Raw genomic sequence first — 15,516 nt, forward strand, 5'->3', positions numbered from 1 at the left:
GTCTGGAAAACTGGGAATACCCAAAGCTCAGGATGATATTGTGTACACAAAGTACTAGGTGGAGTAATGTTTAGATAGAAAGCAGACTCAGTCATATAAAATATACACATGATAGCATGATCTGCATTTCTGTGATGCTTCTGAAGTACAGAAGCATTCAGCACTTTCGTAACTCGTATTGCAAGTTACCTCTTCAATCATTTTTAAAAATGCTTTAAAAATTTTTTAGCTTATTGAGGTATGACTGACAAAAATTGTATATATTTAAAGTGTACAACATGTTTTGATATATGTATACATTGTGAAATGATTACCACAATTAAGCTAATAAACATATCCATTATCTCACATTACATTTGTGTGTGTGTGTGTGCACGCACACACATAGTGAGAACACTTAAGATCTACTCTCAGCAAATATCAAGTATTTCAAGTATATCAAGTATGCAATATATTATTACTATACACTCACCATGCTGTACGTTAGGTCTTCAGAATTTATTTATCTTATAACTGAAAGTTTGTACCCTTTGACCAATGTCCCTGTTTCCACCATTCCTAGTGACCACTGTTCTACTCTGTTTTTATGAGTCTGGCTTTTTTTAGATTCCACATGTAAGTGAGATTATGCAGTATTTGTCTTTCTGTGACTGGCTTATTTTACTTAGCATAATGTCCTACTGGTTCATCTATGTTGCTGCAAATTGCAAGATTTCCTTATTTTTTTGAGGCTGAATAGTATTTCATTGTGTATGTATACACTACGTTTCTTTATCCATTCATTCATTGATGGACACTTACATTGATTCCATATCTTGGCTATTGTGAATAATGCTGCAATAAACATAGGAGTGTAGATAGCTCTTTGATATACTGATTTCATTTTCCCTGGGTATATGCCTAGAAGAGGGATTGCTAGATCATATGGTGGTTCTAGTTTGAATATTTTGAGGAACCTCCATATTGTTTTCCATGATGGCTATACCGATTTACATTCCCACCAATAATGTGTAACAGTTCCCTTTCTCCACATCCTTGTCAACACTTATCTTTTGGCTTTTTGGTATTAGCCATCCTAACAAGTGTGAAGTGACATTTTATTGTGGTTTTGATTTGCATTGCCCTGATGATTAGTGATGTAGAACACCTTTGTATATACCTGTTGGCCATTTGTATGTCTTCTTTGGGAAAATGTCTATTCAGATTCTTTCCCCACTTTAAAATCCAGTTATTTGTTTTTTTGCTATTGAATTGTATGAATTTTTTATGTATTTTGGATAGTAACCATTTATTATATGTATAGTTTACAAATTTTCTCCCATTCTATAGGTTCTTTTTAAAATTTTACTACAAAGTTTAAAATTTTGTTTTAATTTTTGTGGGTACATAGTAGGTGTGTATATTTATGGGGTGTGTGAGATGTTTTGATACACGCAAATCGTGTCACAGAAAATAAGATATCCATCCCCTCAAGCATTTATCTTTTGTCTTATGATACAATTATACTCTTAGTTATTTTAAAATGTACAATTAAATTATCAAATAGTAGGTCTTATTCATTTTTTCTAACTATTTTTTTAGGTACCCATTAACCATCCCCACCCCCACCTCCTCCTTACCCCCCTCTATAGGTTCTTTTTATTTTGTTAATTTTTTTCCTTTGCTATGCAGAATAACATGTTTTCAAAGCAAGTTAAAGCTGCTCTCTACTTGGATTAAGAAATCAAAACATCTGAAGTGGCTCCAGCAGAAGGAAAGGCAAGATGGGAATCAACAAAGTTTAATCTACATTCTTTCTGCTTCTCCTTTTTTACCAACACTGTATTCAACTGTATAACAATCGTACCAATAAGCACGAGAATGATAGTTTTTAGTTTAAAGACTATTTCAGTTTTAGTCAGACTACTTCAGACCTCAGACTCCACATTTCAGACTCCAGACTTTAGACAACAGACTTCACACTCCAGACAACAGACTTTTAGACTCCAGCTTCAGACTTCAGACTCCAGATTGTATACTTCAGACAACAAACCCTAGACAACAGACTCCAGTCTCCACACTTCAAACAACAGACTCCACACTCCAGACAATAGACTTTTAGACTCCAGAACACACTTCGAACTTCAGACTCACTCCAGACTTCAGACTCCAGACCAGACTTCAGATTTCAGACTCCAGACCAGACCTCTGACTTCAGACCTCAGACCCCAGACCCCAGATTTCAGACTCCAGGCTTCAGAGTTTGGATTTTGGACTACTTCAGCTTTAGTCAGACAGACTTCAGTCAGACCACTTTTCACCTCTACTATCTAATCTCATCTTTTAAACAACCCTCTAAAAAGGTAACATTCCCAAGAAACTGAGGCCCAGAAACACTGAATGACATACTCAAGACTAACCACCTAGTAAGGGGGAGGCCACAGTTTCCCGTGGCTTTCTACTCTACCATTCATGGTAAATATATCTATTTACCTCTTCACCCTTTGAAGGCAGGAGACAATTTGAAAAGCCTAGATTGTTATTCAAGCCCTTACCCTGGCAACATGCACACGGTAGACCCTTCACTTAGCTGGTAGAAAGAACACAGGCTTGGGAAGAAGATGTCTGACGTTCACTCTCTGACAACACTCTTGCTTGCTTGTCTGATCTCTCTGAGCCTTGGGTGGCCCATCTACTAAACAGGGATAAGTTATTTCCTGGGGATGCTAAGAGCCTTCTGCCTCATGCCTGCAGTGCTGCTCATGTTGCCCCCTTGGAATTACTTGTTCAACTTCTTTCTTCCCTACTAGACTGTGAGCTTCTTCAGGGCAAAGACCAGGACTTTGTTGCTGTTAACCCCAGCAACTATCACCATGCCTGACCAAAGGGCATGCTGAATAAACATTGATTGTTCAAAACCACATGCCTGGTCCCTAGTAGGCACTTGCTGGTTACTGCTTTCTTCCCACCCTCCCTCTGCCACCCCTACCTCTCTGAGTCTGGAGAGGATGGCCATGTACTTGGCAGGAGGCAGTGTCCATAGGAAGTTCAGGTCCTTTGCAGCAGTCAGTTTCATTTCCTATGATTAAAATTTCTGTGAAACATATTATGCAAGAGCAGAATTTTAATATAGTCATTCCCTGGACGGTCTGGGCAAGACAGACCTACCCTGTACCAGTTCCTGGCACGGCTGGTGTTGGCCCAGTTATGCAAGTTTCTGAGGTTTAAAACAGAACAACAAACTTCCAGTGTTGCTATGAATGCCAAAGCAAACTTTCTCAGCAGAGTGGTTCCTCATTCTTGGAAAAGAGAGGAATGTCCTTTTCTTTTCCCTGTCTCCTCTTCTCTGAGAGAAAAGCGATAATTTATTATTGAGATTGCAGATTGGGCCTTGACCCCTTCTCCTTTGACAAAGAGGCAAAACAAAATAAAATAAAATTTTCATTAATGCATTCCTCTTTCCCCTTTCTCTGTCCCCTCCCCTTTCCTGTTCTCTATATCTCTGCTTCTGAATGTACCCCCAACTTGTTTCCAAATACTTCCTCCTGCACTGTCCCACCTGACCCTCTGCTAGGTAATGCCCTCTGCTCCCTTTTTGCCATCAACAGTCTCATTTCCTGAGAGACACTTAGCTCATCTAGTTGGTTAGAAGAAAACATTATGATTGATCTAATTCATATTGAAGTGTGAATGACTGAAAGCCCAATATATTTACATTTCTTCATATAATTGCCTTTTAACCAAAGGGGCTTATTAATCCAAGTGAACACTTTCCACGTAGAATTCCTGTAAAGAATCTTGGGCTGGTTATTCCTCTGAGTGTCCCTCAGGGAATGACAATTTCTTCATAACTTCTGTCTTTCTCTTCAAGAGTAAAATGAAGGGAATTGTCAGTGATCTCATATTGGGTCTACATTGGGGATTATACCCTCAGTGAGCTAGAGATGGGACAAGTTTAGGGACTGATTTTCTTAGAGGCAATCATTACCTGGTAATTTTCCTGGCAATTGAATTATGATCTTAGAAACAAATGCTTTTAAATAAAAGGTCAGCTGGGTATGGTGGCTCATGCCTGTAATCCCAGCACTTTGGGAGGCCAAGGCAGGCAGATCACTTGAGGTCAGAAGTTCAAGACCAGCCTGGCCAACATGGTGAAACTCCATCTGTACTAAAAAAAAAAAAAAAAAAAAATACAAAATTTAGCCTGGTGTGGTGGTGCACAGCTATAATCTCAGCTACTTGGGAGGCAGGAGAATCGCTTCAACCTGGGAGGTGGACGTTGCAGTGAGCCGAGATTGCACCGCTGCACTCTAGCCTGGGTGAAAGAGCAAGACTCCGTCTCAAAAACAAACAAATAAACAAACAAACCTTCTGGTCTTGGTGGGTGGTAGTAGTAGCCCCAAGTTCTCAGAGATCTCAGTGCTGATCTGGGATGATGCCCGGGAGGGCAAGGACTCCAAAGAGAAGCTGGTGCTGGAGTTCACCTTCACTAAGCCAGTGCTTTCTGTGCTCATGCGCCATGACAAGATCGTGATGGTGCTGAAGAACCGCATCTGTGTGTACTCCTTCCCAGACAATCCCCGAAAGCTGTTTGAGTTTGATACCTGGGACAACCCCAAGGGGCTCTGTGACCTCTGCCCCAGCCTGGAGAAGCAACTGTTAAGTGTTCCTGGGACACAAGTGTGGGAGTCTGCAACTTGTGGACCTGGCGAGCACAATGCCTGGCACCTCGTCTGCTCCATTCACCATCAATGCACACCAGAGTGACATAGCCTGTGTGTCTCTAAACCAGCCAGGGACTGTAGTGGCCTCAGCCTCCCAGAAGGGTACCCTTATTCACCTCTTTGACACACCATCCAAGGAGAAACTGGTAGAGCTGCGCCGAGGCACTGACCCTGCCACCGTCTACTGCATTAACTTCAGCCACGACTCCTCCTTCCTCTGTACTTCCAGTGATAAAGGCACCGTCCATATCTTTGCTCTCAAGGATACCCGCCTCAACCGCTGCTCTGCACTGGCTCACTGTGGGCAAGGGCCTATCATTGAGCAGTACGTGGACCCTCAGTGGAGCCTGGCGAGCTTCACTGTGCCTGCTGAGTCAGCTTGCATCTGCGTCTTCTGTCGCAATACTTCCAAGAACGTCAATTGTGTCATTGCCATCTGCGTAGATGGGACCTTCCACAAATAGTCTTCACTCCTGATGGAAACTGCAACAGAGAGGCTTTTGACGCGTACCTTGACATCTGTGATGATGATGACTTTTAAGGACCCTGGGGGCTGTGCTAGGGACCTGCGGTGGCAGACTGCAGAGCTAAGCCTTGGCAGTGGGGCGTGCTTGGAAGCCACCAGCCAGCAAGCGTTAATGGGGCCGGTGCCCACTTTCCACTCAGCAGAGCTATGTCTAAATAAAGAGCTCACTTCCCCCAGCACTTCTTGATGACTGTGTGCCCCAAGGGCCAGGCCAGAGACCTAGGAAGGCAGCAACCCCTTGGGATCCCTAACCTGGAGGAAATTGTCAGGGACCTAGAAGGAGTGCCCTAATCCAACCTGGGGATTTTTAAAAAGCTTCCTAGGAAGAGATGATCTCTGATGTGATGAATACAAATAAAAGACCCTTAATGGCAAACAACAACAACAACAACAACAACAGAAAAACAACAAAAAGCAAACATCAGGTACTGTTGGTAATTTACATGTGCCATCTCACCAAATTTTCATAACAACCCTATGAAGTCCATTTCACAGAGACGATAACTTGCTCAAAATCATGCAGTTAGCAAGATGGCTCAGAATCTCTATTCATAACCACTATACACACTGCCTTTGTTATGTTTCATGTTATCAGAAATGTTATCACTTTGGAATGTTATTTATCACAACAGACAAAACCTAATCAAAGACATCATCCTAACCTTCTAAAAGTCAATCTGAACAGTTTGACAAAATGAAAACTTAATGTAGACTAAGACCCCATTGTACCCAACCTTGTATACTCAAGGTTGATGAGGTACTATGCCAGCTATTCTCTAGTTACTTGGTGAGGCCATCACTAATCTCAGTAGATTCTGGGGATTTGAAAGTAGTGACCACTTGAATCAAAAAATAAAATGTTGACTACAAGCAGAGCAAGTAACTGTATGATATTCCTTTTCCCCAGGACAAATGTTTCCACTATTTTCATTCTGATCCATCAACAATGTGATTAGACTTCCTGGTCCCACTGCAAACCAGGGATGGAACTAAGTTCTCAGTTTAAATCCTAAGGCCATTCTTGAGAATAATAGCTAACACTGAGCATTTAACCAGGTTCTAGGCACTATATTCTGGATAAGAATTACCTCCATTTAATAAATGTGAAAACTGAGTCTTGGGAGATCTGCTCAGTTATAAAGATAACATGTGGAAGAATTAAGATTTGAATCCAAGTCTGTCTGACCGCAAAACATTTGCCCTTGCAAACCACACTACATTGCTCCCATAATGTGGATGGTAGGCATGACTGAATTGTGCTGAGCCCGGGGAATCAGTGGACATAGCTTTGGATTTGAGGCGCATGGGCCAGAGTTGATGGCTGCCTTGAGACAATCCAGAAGCTGATTTATGGCAGTGATTCATAGTGGGTCCTTTACAGCAGGAGTCCCCAAGCAGGTACTGGTCCGTGGCCTGCTAGGAACCAGGCTGCACAGCAGGACATGAGAGGCAGGTGAATGAGCATCACTGCCTGAGTTCTGCCTCCTGTCAAATCAGTGGCAGCATTAGATTCTCATGGGAGCATAAGCCCTATTGTGAACTGGGCATGCAAGGGATCTAGGTTGTGTGCTCCTTATGAGGCTCCTTATGAGAACCTAATGCCTCTGAAACCATTCGCCCCACCTCCCTGGTCTGTGGAACTGGTCCCTGGTGCCAAAAAGGTTGGACACTGTTGCTTTAGAGCCAGTATAGCATATTTTAAAGATATTATATTTTATTATTATGCAATAAATAAATGAAAAATTTGCAATGAAGAGTTCTTGCTATGTTGCAGGTCAGGGATGATGATGATGATGGTGATGATGGTGATGATGCTAGCTAACAACGATTGAATTCCTTCTTTGTGTCAAGCATTCTGTTAAGCACATTATATGCATAACCTCATTTAAACAGGAAAGAAAATCAACTGTCATTTGAGTGGTATCCTGTACTTCAGCCATTACTCAATCATCATTTGACTTCCTTCTTGGACTTAAAATAGTATATGGCATTATTTCAGGCAAGATTTGTTGTTCCTTAAAATTCTCATTTGAGGCAATCGTACCTGAATTGTGCAATGCATTTGGGCAATATTTGTATGAAGAAACCATGTGACAAAATGGGAACATGCACACACACATACAAAACAAACAACAAAAAATAAAAATAAAGAATTCAGCCTTTTCAGGAGAATTGCTTAAACCCAGGATGCAGAGGTTGCAATGAGTCGAGATCATGCTACTGCACTCCAGCCTGGGTGAATCAGCAAGACTCTGTCTCAAAAACAACACAAAATTCAGCCTTTTGTATTATTTGAATGTTTGGTTATGTTCTCATGGAATAACAAGATTATGAAGAATGGGAAGTTGGTTTATGGAGATCTAGTGAAATGTGTGGCATGTGGGCTTTGAAATCAAGTGGAGGTTCCAATCCTAACTATGTTACTTGGCAAGTTTGTGAACTCTTCTGAGCCTCCTTGACTAAAATGCAGATAATACCTGCCTCATAGACTTCTTATAGGATTAAACAAAAACACTTAAAACAACCAGAAGAGATCTTAGCTCAAGATAGGGTCTCAACAGAAGTAATTGACTTCCACTCCTCAACCTTACTTTGGATTCTACCTGCCAAACTCTACAATGTTTACTGACTTTTCCTTCCTTCACCCTCTGTTCTAGGTCCCATTTTTACAGTTTTGTATTTCCTAATTACTTTTATTTACTCATTTATTTATTCAAAGGTATTTACTGAACAACTGCTATATATGAGGTACTAGAACAAGCACTGAGGAGGCAATGGTAAGTGAAACCAAACAAAATTCCTGGTTATGGAGAGAGACAGGCATTAATCACACAAGAAGGAAGAAAGCTACAAACTGAGCCACATGCTTTGAAGGAAAAGATCACATCTCTAAACGGAAAAGTGAGGGAAGTGAAGTTGGGTGGGGTCCTGAAGAGAATGAGCATGGTCTATAATAGGTGGTGCTGGTGCTAGTGGAGGTGATGGTGATGGTAGAGTTGATGGTGGTGATGGAGGCAGTGGTGATCATGGAGGTGATGGTGGAGTTGGTGGTAATGGAGGTGGTGATGATGGTGGAGTTGATGGTGATGATGGAGGTGGTGGTGATGGTGCAGTTGATGGTGATAAGGTGGTGGTGATGATGGAGTTGGTGATGATGGAGGTGGTGGTGATGGTGGAGTTGGTGGTAGTGATGGTGGAGTTGATGGTGATGATGGAGGCGGTGGTGGAGTTGGTGGTGGTGATGGAGGTTGTGGTGGTGATGGTGGAGTTGATGGTGATAAGGTGGTGGTGATGTTGGAGTTGATGGTGATGATGGAGGTGGTGGTGACGGTAGAGTTGATGATGGTGATGGAGGTAGTGGTGGTGGTAGAGTTGATGGTAATGATGGAGGTGGTGGTGATGGTGGAGTTGATGATGGTGATAATGTGATGGTGATGGTGGAGTTGATGGTGATGATGGAGGTGGTGGTGATGGTAGAGCTGATGATGATGATGAGGTAGTGGTGATGGTAGAGTTGATGGCAATGATATGGTGATGGTGAAGTTGATGATGATGATAAGGTGGTGGTGATGGTGGAGTTGATGGTGGTGATGGAGGTGGTGATGATGGTAGAGTTGATGGCAATGATGTGGTGGTGGTGATGATAGTGGAGGTACTGGTGATGGTGAAGGGAATGTGGTAGAAAGTAGCATTCAAAACAGAGGGAATAGTATATTCAAAGAATCGGTAGAGGTGGAACCTCTGCACGTCTGAGAAGCTGAAAGACTAGTGTGGCTGGCATGTGGATGGTGAGAGAGAAGGAGCAGAGATCAAAAGGAAAGTAGAATCCACACCACAGACCCTGGAGGGCCTTGTAGAATATGTTAAGCATTTGAATCCTCATCCTAAGAACTAGATGCCACAGAAAAGCTTAAACATGGGGCGAGGTGCGGTGATCAGATTTGCATTGTGAAAAGATCATTCTAATTCTTTATGGTCCAATAATGGTAGCTACTAGCTACACATGGCTACTGAACACTTGAAATACTGCTAGTTTTAGTAGAGATGTAAAATAATCACAGGATTTCAAAGACTTAGTATAAAAAATGTAAAATATCTCATTAATTTGAAAATATTAATTATATCTTGAAAAAATATTTCAGATTAAATGTAATTAAAATCAATTTAAAAATTATTTATAAAAACAATTACTAGGCCAGGCGTGATGGCTCATGCCTCTAATCCTAGCACTTTGGGAGGCTGAGGTGGTAGGATTGCTTGAGCCCAGGAGTTTGAGACCAGACTGGGCAACATAGGGAGACCTTGTCTCCAATAAAACAAACAAAACAGTTAGCTGGATGTGGTGGCGCACACCTATGGTCCCAGCTACTTGGGAGGTTAAGGCAGGAGGATCACTCGAGCCCAGGAGGTCGAGACTGCAGTGAGCCATTATCATGCCATTGTACTCCAGTCTGGGTGGCAGAGAAAGACCCTGTTTCAAAAACAAACAAACAAAACCCATTTCTCCCACTCCCCCAAAAACCAATTACCTGTTTCTTGTCAACCTTTTAAAATATAGCTATTAAAAATTAAAAATTGGGGGTGGGCGTGGTGGCTCACACCTATAATCCCAGCACTTTGGAAGACCAAGGTGGGTGGATCACTTGATGTCAAGAGTTTGAGACCAGCCTGGCCAACATGGTGAAACGCCGTCTCTACTAAAAAATACAAAACTTAGCCAGGCATGTTGGTGGGTGCCTGTAATCCCAGTTACTCTGGAGGCTGAGAGAGGAGATTTTCTTGAACTCAGGAGGTAGAGGTTGCAGTGAGCCAAAATCATGCCACTGCACTCCAGCCTGGGTGACAGAGTGAGACTCCATCTCAAAATAATTATAATAAAAAAATTAAAAATTGCATATGTGGTTCCCATTGTATTTGAACTAGATGATGCTACTCTAAGTGCAGTGTGGAGAAGGTGCTACAGAGAAGGCACAGTAGATGAGAACATTTAGGAAGTTGTTTTTGTACTCCAAGAAAGAGAGGAGGAGGTAGCTTGAATTAAGATGATGGCAGTGGGAATAAAAAGAGTTGGATGAATTCAAGGTAAAATCAGCAGGACTAAGAGCTGCAGCAGATGCATCTGGATGGATGGGGAGCTTCATGTTGAAATACAGAACACCAGAAATAAATCAGCCTTGGTGATATGATTTGGCTCTGTGTCCTCATCCAAATCTCATCTTGAGTTATACTCCCATAATTCCCAGGTGTTGTGGGAGGGACCTGTTGGGAGATAATTTGAATCATGGGGACAGTTTCCCCCATACTGTTCTCATGGTAGTGAATAAGTCTCATGAGATCTGATGGTTTTATAAGGGGTTTCTGCTTTTGTATCTTCCTCATTTTCTCTTGCCGCTACCATGTAAGAAGTGCCTTTCACCTCCTGCCATGATTCTGAGGCCTCCCCGGCCACGTGGAACTGTAAGCCCAATTAAACCTCTTTTACTTTCCATTCTCGGGTATGTCTTTATTAGCAGTGTGAAAATAGACTAATATAGTAAATTGGTACCAGTAGAGTGGGGTGCTGCTGAAAAGACACCCAAAAATGTGGAAGCAACTTTGGAACTGGGTAACAGGCAGAGGTTGGAACAGTTTGGAGGCCTCAGAAGAAGACAGGAAAATGTGGGAAAGTTTGGGATTTCCTAGAGACTTGTTGAGTGGCTTTGACCAAAAGCATGATAGCAATGTGTACAATAAAATCTAGGCTGAGGTAGTCTCAGAGGGAGATGAGGAACTTGTTGGGAACTGGAGCAAAGGTGACTCTTGTTATGTTTTAGCAAAAAGACTGGTGGCATTTTTTCCCTGCCCTAGAGATTTGTGGAACTTTGAACTTGACAGAGATGATTTAGGGTATCTGGCAAAAGAAATTTCTAAGCAGTAAAGCATTTAAGAGATGACTTGGGTGCTGCTAAAGGCATTCAGTTTTATAAGGGAAGCAGAGCAGAACATTTGCAGCCTGTCAATATGATAGAAAAGAATAACCTGTTTTCTAAGGAGAAATACAAGCCACTACAGAAATTTGCATAAATAATGAGGAGCCGAATGTTAATCCCCAAGACAACAGGGAAAATGTCTCCAGAGGTCTTCATAGCAGCCCCTCCCATCACAAGCCCAGAGGCCTAAAAGTAAATGGTTTCGTGGGCCTGGTCCAGGGTCCCCATGCTGTGTGCAGTCTAAGGACTTGGTGCTTTCTATCCCAGACACTCCAGCCATGACTTAAAGGAGCCAAGGTACAGCTTGGGCTGTTGCTTCAGAGGGTGGAAGCCCTAAGCCTTGGCAGCTTCCACGTGGCGTTGAGCCTGTGGATGCACCAAAGTCAAGAACTGAGATTTGAGGAACCTGCACCTGCATTTCAGATGTCTGGAAATGCCTGGATGTCCAGGCAAAAGTTTGCTGCAGGTGCAGGGCCCACATGGAGAACCTCTGCTAGAGCAGTGCAGAAAGGAAATGTGGTGTTGGAGCCCCAACACAGAGTCTCTACTGGGGCACTGCCTAGTGGAGCTGTGAGAAGAGGGCCATTGTCCTTCAGACCCCAAAATGGTATATCTGGCAACATCTTGCACCATGCAACTGGAAAAGCCACAGACACTCAACACCAGTCCATAAAAGCAGCCAGGAGGGGAGCCATACCCTGCAAAGCCACAGGGGCAGAGCTGCCTGAGTCCATGGGAACCCCCCTCTTGCATCAGTGTGACCCAGATGTGAGACGTGGCATCAAAGGATACCATTTTGGAGCTTTAAGATTTGACTGCCCTGCTGGATTTCAGACTTGCAAGGGGCCAGTAGCCCTTTTCTTTTGACCAAGTTATCCCATTTGGAATGGCTGTATCTACCCAATGCCTCTATCCCCATTGTATCTAGGAAGTAACTAACTTGTCTCTGATTTTACAGGCTCATAGGTGGAAGGGACTTGCCTTGTTTCAGATAAGACTTTGGACTGTGGACTTTTGAGTTAATGCTGAAATGAGTTAAGACTTTGGGGAACTGTTAGTTTTGAAATGTGAGGACATGAGATTTTGAGAGGCCAGGGGCAGAATGATATGGTTTGACTCTGTGTCCCCACCCAAATCTTATCTTGAATTGTACTCTCATAATTCCCATATTATGGGAGGGACCTGGTGGGAGATAATTTGAATCATGGGGACAGTTTCCCCTATACTGTTCTCGTGGTAGTGAATAAGTCTCATGAGATCTGATGGTTTTATCAGGGGTTTCTGCTTTTGCATCTTCCTCATTTCCTCTTGCTGCCACCATGTAAGAAATGCCTTTCACCTCCTGCCATGATTCTGAGGCCTCCTCAGCCATGTGGAACTGTAAGTCCAATGAACCTCTTTTTCTTTCCAGTCTCAGGTATGTCTTTATCAGCAGTGTGAAAATGGACTAATACACCTGGCAAAAAATATTTTGAGCTCAGATTGGGACATATTGAATGTGCATGCTCTGAGACACCCAAGCAGACAAATGTCTCAAGTAGGCAGTTGCCTATCTAGATCTGGAGCTCAGGTGAGATATTTGGGCAAGAGATTTAAATTGGAACGTTATTGGGTTATGGACAGCATAAATGAGATTCATTAAGAAGAAAGCAGCCCGTGAGAAGTGGCCTCGGACCTAGACTTGGGAAATGGGGCAGGGAAGGATAACCTTGAAAAAGAGGGTTTAAAGGAAAGACTAAGTATATGGGCTCATACAAGCAAAATGAGAGAATGTTTAAGAAAGGAGTGGCCAGCTGGGTGCAGTGGTTCACACCTGTAATCTCAGCACTTTGGGAGGCCAAGGGGGGTGAATCACCTGAGGTCAGGAGTTCCAGACCAGCCTGGCCAACATGGTGAAACCCCTTCTTTACTAAAAATACAAAAAATTAGCCAGGTGTGGTGGTGCGTGCTTGTAATCCCAGTTACTTGGGAGGCTGAGGTAGGAGAATTGCTTGAACCTGGGAGGTGAAGGTTGCAATGAGCCGATGAGCCAATCAGCCTGGGTGACACAGCAAGACTTTGTATCAACAAAAAAAAAAAAAAAAAAAAAAAAGAAAAAGAAAAAGGAAAAAAAAAGAAAAAGAAAGGAGTGGCTAATCACATCTGCTCTGAGAAGTTAAATAACATGAGGACCAAAAATTGTCTGGGGGAGTGAGCAATGCAGTGGTCCCTGGTAACCTTTGCAAGTGCTGTTTGGATGGAGTGATGGGTTGGAAGCCAGACTGGAATAGAGGGAAGACTGGGTAAAAGGAGAGGAGATAGAGACTGTAGGTACAAAAAACTCTTTAAAGGTTTTGGGCTGTGAAGTGGAGAGAGAGAGAAAGAGAAAAGCCTGAAAGAGACCAAAAAGATTTTTTGCTTGTTGTTCATTTTAAAAATAAATATGGAAAACTTGAGCATGTGTGAATATTGGTAGGAATGGTCTGGATAAGATGGAATCGTAGAACACAAGAGAAAAGGGAGGGATAATAAGCAGAGCATCTAGATAACATCTACATAGGACAAGTGGGTACCAAGCATCCTGGGAGGTCCCCTCTTCTACTGTGGTAGGAGGGTGGAGGGGGTGTGTGGGTAGAAGTTCAGGTCTGGGAAGTTAGAATTTCTCTAGATGGCTATAATTTTCTCTGTGAAATAAGCAATAAAGTCATTCCTGGAAAGGGTGTGAGAAGGCAGAGGCTGCTAGTGGCTGGACAAGAGTGGAGTAAGCTTGAGAAAGCATTGCAGGAATTGCAAGAGAGCTGGCTCAAGAAGTACAGTAAAGTGCCTGGTCTCCTCTAAGAAGGCAGGTCACAGGGTTCTTTTAGGTTGGGGGTTTTGTCATATAGGGACATAAGGAAAAGAGATAGTGGTGGCTCCAGAATTTCTATTTGGTAGAGCTTTAGAAGAAGCAATCTGATTTGGGGATAGGAGGGCTTGAAGCATCTTGTACAGTATTTTACGTTAGGTATATTAAGAAAACATCAATTGTTCATATAGAAGAACAGGGAAGATGTAGGAAAATTGAGAATGAGGTAAAGCCCTCTCCTGCAATCTTGTGTTCACCAACACCACTGGAAAGAGAGTTTCTGGTTTTGGCAAGGGTGATATGGAGATTCTGAAGCCCGGGAGCTCTTCCAAAAGTCAGTAGGAAGGGCTGTGCACTGTCTGAACTTCCCTGAAGTAGTTCATTCCAGCATACCTGGCAGCTGGCATTCATGTTCAGACCATCTGGTGGCAACACTCAGGATGTTTTTTTCCCATATAAAAAGGGGTCAGATATCTCTTTTGCAATTAGCAATTTGGGGGCCAAGTATGACTCCCTATAGTATGCTATGAGAATGGGAAACCCAGGGATCTGCTGATTCTTCTGCTGTGAGCTCTAACTTGAACCAAGTGTTTGAGAAGAATGGAGGTAATAAATGGATTGGAGAGAGGAGGGATCAGTGGAGTCTGATCAAGATGTAGGAAGTTTGAATGAGTCGTTTTGAAGGCTGGTTAACTGTAGGTAATGACAAAGTCCAGGGCATGGCTGAAGTGGCAAAGAGGAGAAGATCCCTGCAGAGGAGGAGGTAAAGGAACTGAGCAGCCAGGGTGTTGGGTAGGTAATCTTTGGGAACACTGAAGGCATTGGGTCTCCTGGAAGATCTTGAGAAGAAGAAGACTCTGAGCAGGTCTTAAAGTCTTCAAAAAGTAAGAGGAGTAACTAGGAGGTCAGCAGATGGTGACAGAGGTTGAAGGGCATGAGGACAATGTGGTCCAATGGCATAAGACCAGAGCCTCATGGGAACTGGTTTTCTTACACCATGTTGCCCAGGCTGATCTCAAACTCTTGGCCTCAAGTGATCTGCCCAGATGCACCTCCCAAAGTGCTAGGATTACAGGTCTAAGCCACCACACCTGGCCTATTTTTAGTTAATTTTTTTTCTCTAAGACAGAGTCTGGCTCTGTAATCCAGGCTGGAGTGCAGTGCCATGATCTTTGCTCACTGCAACCTCTGTCTCCTGGGTTCACGTGATTCTCCTGCCTCAGCCTCCTGAGTAGCTGGGAATACAGGCACCTGCCACCATGGCTGGTTAATTTTTGTATTTTCAGTAGAGATGGGGTTTCACCATGTTGGCCAGGCTGGTCTGGAACTCCTGATCTCACCCACCTCGGCCTCCCAAAGTGCTGCGATTACACACGTGAGCCACCGTGCCTGGCTATTTTGAGTTTTTAAAGGAACCTCCATACTGTTTTCCACAGTGGCTGTATTAATTTACATTCCTACCAACAGTGTACAATGGTTCCCTTTTCTTCACAT

General features: G+C 43.0%; 1 pseudogene across 1 annotated transcript; it reads left to right on the plus strand.

Annotated features, from left to right (window-relative positions):
• The first annotated feature begins 4,368 nt into the window (after nucleotides 1–4,368).
• Nucleotides 4,369–5,404, plus strand: LOC699428 (WD repeat domain phosphoinositide-interacting protein 4 pseudogene; annotated as a pseudogene). The gene has a single exon (XR_010584.5). The product of XR_010584.5 is annotated as a WD repeat domain phosphoinositide-interacting protein 4 pseudogene (transcript).
• Nucleotides 5,405–15,516: the final 10,112 nt, after the last annotated feature.

Source organism: Macaca mulatta, chromosome 5, assembly GCF_049350105.2.
Source record: "Macaca mulatta isolate MMU2019108-1 chromosome 5, T2T-MMU8v2.0, whole genome shotgun sequence".
NCBI classification, from domain to species: domain Eukaryota; kingdom Metazoa; phylum Chordata; class Mammalia; order Primates; family Cercopithecidae; genus Macaca; species Macaca mulatta.